The sequence below is a fragment of the Megalops cyprinoides genome, chromosome 5 (assembly GCF_013368585.1).
Source record: "Megalops cyprinoides isolate fMegCyp1 chromosome 5, fMegCyp1.pri, whole genome shotgun sequence".
NCBI classification, from domain to species: domain Eukaryota; kingdom Metazoa; phylum Chordata; class Actinopteri; order Elopiformes; family Megalopidae; genus Megalops; species Megalops cyprinoides.
In genome coordinates, this window is record NC_050587.1 from 40,541,415 (window position 1) to 40,546,403 (window position 4,989).

Sequence of the window (4,989 nt, forward strand, 5' to 3'; positions counted from 1 at the left end):
GTGATTTTATGCTTGCGGTGCAGTAGCAGTGCAACAGGCTAGCTGTGTGCAGGACCCGGGGGAGAAGAGCTCCTCACCCCCCGGGTCATGCGATGGGATCAGACCCCCCGGGTCATGCGATGGGGTCAGACCCCCCGGGTCATGCGATGGGGTCAGAGCGCACTCTTCTCCCCCGGGTCCTGCACACAGCTAGCCTGTTGCACTGCTACTGCACCGCAAGCATAAAATCGCAGTTTTTCTTTTTTAAATCGCTCTGACCCCATCACATGACCTGGGGGGGAGGAGCATGCTCTGACCCAGTCGCATTACATGCACCTGACAGAACAGAGGCTTGGGGGGGGCTGCGCTGAGACCTGGGGGAGGGGGGGGGACGTGGCTGACAGGCTGCAGGGGACATGCAGGAGTGCTAACACTCCTCTCCGTTAGTCTGGGGAGGGAGCGTGGTGTGTCTCACACTTGCAGCCGAATGTTTGACTTTACAAGGCCAGCTGTTGTGTTGGTCAGGAAGGTGCTGGAGACCTTCACTGCGCCTGTCAGTCTGAATGACCACATTGTTTCCTCTTTCACTGCACGGGTTTTGTCCTGCATCCTCTTCGTGCTGCACAGAATGCATCTCCTAAGTGAATACACTCACTCTGCCGTGGTACCAGGCCATTAGTGTGTTTGATTTTTGTTATCCGTGGGTCCCTGGGGCATGAATGGTGCTCTTTAATGTTGCAGGATACATCACAGTTGACCCTGAGATGAAAAGCCAGAGATTTCATTCCAAAGAGGCTCTTTATTATCAGCAAGAAGAAAACACAGCAGATATTGATTTCTCTATTTTTTTATTTCTTCACAAGCACTGCTGTATTTTATACCTAGAAAAACCTAGAGAGAAAAACCCTGCATTCCTTCTGAACATGAGACACTGTTAGGTTCACACGTGTCTTAATGTGTCCACACTGTAAGAAGACACAAAGCTTTGGCCTCACGACCAACAGTTAACAATGTTTGTGTAATGAACACGAACCCAACATGAGAAAATGTAAACTTATTTATTATAAAGAGTATAGAACTGTTAGAAAGTTCACTGAGGAATGGGGGCGTTAGGCCCACCTAATTTTTACCTACAGAGCACATCTGCCATCGTGGTGTTCAACACTCTGCTTCCTGTAAGAATCCTGTTAAGGACATCTGCACATTAATAACTTTCTATTTGAGAAAAGAAAATGCTTCTTCCTGTGAGGGTGACATTTACCCTGGACCTGTTCCCTCCCACGCCCCCCCGGTCTGCCCTCAGAGGAACAGGAAGTACACCCCTCTGCCTTCAGGACTTGCGCATGTCTCCCACAGCCTGCAGGTACATGGCAGCTGCACGGTTACAGCGCTCTTGCTGTGCGCTAATTCCAGCACAGGTTTAAATCTGCGCTGACCCCCGCCAACACAGCGGAGCCTCCAGCTCACTGCCTGAAATCCTGGCACACATCCTCACAGAGGCAGGTCTCCACCGTGCTTTAGGATGCTGGTAAATTTATCTGCTTGTTCTTGGCACAAGTGTCTCTTTGTAAGTGAAGATGAGGTGAAGATTTGTCAAGGGTGGGGAGCGGTGGGAAGGGGGCGGGGTCGCTTTTGCCTGCTTGCTTCTGTGACAGCAGCCAGGGTGAGTGAGCGTAGCTGGGAGGAGCCATGATTACGCCTGCAGTCAGAGAGCTGACACACAAATTCACATCATCTGTGCCTTTTTAGGGTTTTTCCATAATTTTCTTTCTTTATTATAAAGATAGATTGTCTGTTTAATACACAGCTCCCAAATTTAGCCTGACTGTTCTGAAAGAAAAGTTTCAAAGCATGGCTTTGTGATGTGAAAATGCATATTTATTCTAAATAAATACACACACACACACACACACACGTGTACTGCCTTTCCTGCAGTGTAATAATTGTTCTGGTTCATGTGTCTCTTCCCCAGGTAACTGACTATCCTTTCTTTAACATGTCTAATATCTCTGAGTCACAGGTCTCCTCTAAAGGAGAGAGTGGAGGGACTGCACACAAGCTCTGAAACCTTGAATGGCATGCGGATGCAACATGTGACTTAGTCATTACTCAGCATTTCATTGGTCAGAACACTTTCCTGTACATTCAGAGTAACATTCAGACTTTAACTGAGGTTCCATTAGAAAAACATCATGGTAGAATCGGCATTGGGAAGGAAAGAGAAGACAGAGAGGAGGAGGAAGGAGAGAGGAGGTGGGAAAAGGGAGAAGTGGAGGAGGAAGATTGAAATAAAGAGGATGAGAGAGAATTCATCTGTGTGTGGATACTGGGAAGGGGAACAAGAGGACAGAGAGAGAGCGAGAGAGTCTGCAGTGCTCTTTATAACATCATTAATCTTAGCCTTGCTCTGTGTCTCTGCTAGCTGCAGGAAAGTATATAAATGTATGGAGAACTTACACGATTGCCTTATTAGAATTAAGTTCCTTAATAATGGAGTAATATTTCCCCATTTGCTGTAAATGCGTTGGCATGCAGTACTGTTTATGTAATAATTTGTAGAGCAATTTCCATATGTATCTCCTGGGGCAAGTCACTCCAAGGACGAGGTAATTCAATAATAAATGCATGAGTAGTGTGTGTAGATAAATCATATGGATAATAACCTTACTGTTTCATTTATTTAACTTTATTCAATCACATAAACAAGGAGCAGATGTATTTGAGCAAAAGGTCAGACACTGAAATTCAGCTAGTCCACTAACAAGGTATGTAACAAGTATGTTACTCAACCCACTTCCTTTTTTTTAGAACATTTTAATGCAAAGTGTCCTAGATCCAGCCGCAAAGTGATTTGTCCTGAATGTTTCTGTACTTTTTTCCTTTATTCACCTCTGTTGTACATAAAGCTCATCCTGCCGCAACAGCCTCTGTTCTCACCCAGAATCCTGCAGTACACTCACACAGCCAATGGCTGTCTTTCATACTGCGAGTCACACACCACACCACAGTGAAGCAGGCACCCATTGGAGGATAGCTGCTCCTCTGCTGATGTCATAGGAGGAACTCGCGGGTGACTGGCAAATTACAGGGTGTCTGAGAGCAGTGATATAAGCAATCCAGACCTACTCACCCCTGTCCTGGCAGAACAAAGCCATTTCATTCCACCACTGTGGTCTCATGGTTGCTGTTGACGGATTACATGGCTGGATTCGAACCCGAGCCACACAGCCCAGCCTGCCCTCAAGACGAGTGCCCTGCTGCCGGAGCCACTGCCCTCAACTTCAAGTGCGGAAATGAAATAAATGTAAAATATTTGCTTAAGTGTACTACTTAAGACTAATGACAAAAGACGTTGCAGTATGATCTGGACCTGTTTTTCAGTTTTTTCCTCTCAGCTTTGGAATGTTAATACTAGTGAGTTCAAATTTAAAAAAAAAAAATTACTCAAAGTTGCACCAGATGAGAAGGAAACCTCTGCACCACCATGTTGAGGTTCTGTTTGAAACCAGATGGGCACGGTGCTGTTTCAGAGGAGAAAAGGAACAAGGAAAGGGTCATAAAGTAAGGCCACGTGATAGATTGTACACTGTAAAATACATCAATACATCTACTCTCTGCGTGAGTGAAGCTCTCTGCTCTCAGCACAGAGGAGAACATTTCCTTTGAAGCCTGTGTTTGCAGGAACAGTCACACAGTAACGGCGTGAGCCCAGCGTTACTGACACTGTCCGTTTCCTGTCCGGGGGGGGCCTCGCTCCACCCCTGCTTCTGTCCGGGGGGGCCTTGCTCCACCCCTACTTCTGTCCGGGGGGGCCTCGCTCCACCCCTGCTCCTGTCCGGGGGGGCCTCGCTCCACTCCTGTACTTTTCACGAGTCCCCGTTTTTCCGAAGTGCGTAAGAGGTCAGCGCTGTACATTTGAGAGGGAGATGCTGCCTGTTTATGCTCACAGATGAGATTGCACACACTGAGAGCGAGTCACACCCCGTTCCTCTCCAGCCTGGACACATTTCCAGTGTTTTACTCTCTTAAAGATGTGGTTTTCTTTTGACCTGTTTTTCTTTTTTGTTGTTTTTTGAATTTATCAACTAGAGAGGTAGGGTAAAAAAACACACAAAGTCCCACATTGTGCTCATGGAGTCACAGTCCTTATACACTCTATACACTGCAGTCAAATAAAGATTTGTACTTTGAACACTAAAAAAAGCAGTCCTTATCCGTTTAGAATCGTCTGTTTTACAGGTAGAAAAAGTCAAAGAACAGAGAAGAAAAGAAATGTCAGCATGGATTTCTGAAGAGAGAGTGGTCGCTTTGAAGCGTGAACTCCACAGAAGTGTTGCAGGTGAAGAGTGGCTTGCGTGGTTGTAAGCAGATGAATCTGCCAGGGCAGGTGTGTGTGTTAGGGAAGGAGCCGGTAGAACAGCCTGTCTCTTTTCCTGCCCCAGCGGGCTCTCCTTTGAGGAGACGGGAGTAGGACTTCCTCAGCCTGGGGTAGGAGGGACTGCTCATCCATGCAGTCAGGAAGGAGGCCAATGGAAGTCCTTTCCAATCTTTCGTGTACGTCTCCGCTTATGGAGTCAGCATAATCCAGAGCCCTCATACTCCCTCTCTCTCTCTCCCTCTCCCTCTCTCTCTCCCTCTCTCCCTCTCCCTCTCTCACTCCCTCTCTCTCTCTCCCTCTCTCCCTCTCTCCCTCTCTCTCTCTCTCTCTCTCTCTCCCCCTCTCTCCCTCTCTCTCTCTCTCTCTCTCTCTCTCTCCCCCTCTCTCACTCTCTCTCTCTCTCTCTCTCTCTCTCTCTCTCTCGTCCACAGCTGCAGCTTTGCTAAAGATGGCTTTGATAGATATGTTCCATGTGTTGTTGTTGTCCGAGTTTTTTTTTTTTTTTTTTTTTTTTGTCTTTATCAGCGTTGGAGACCGAAAGCGGGAGAGTGATATCACGGCTCCTGAAAATGACTACATTTTTAGAATATTTCCCCCCTGCCCGGCGATCAGTCCTGGGAACATGGCAGGTT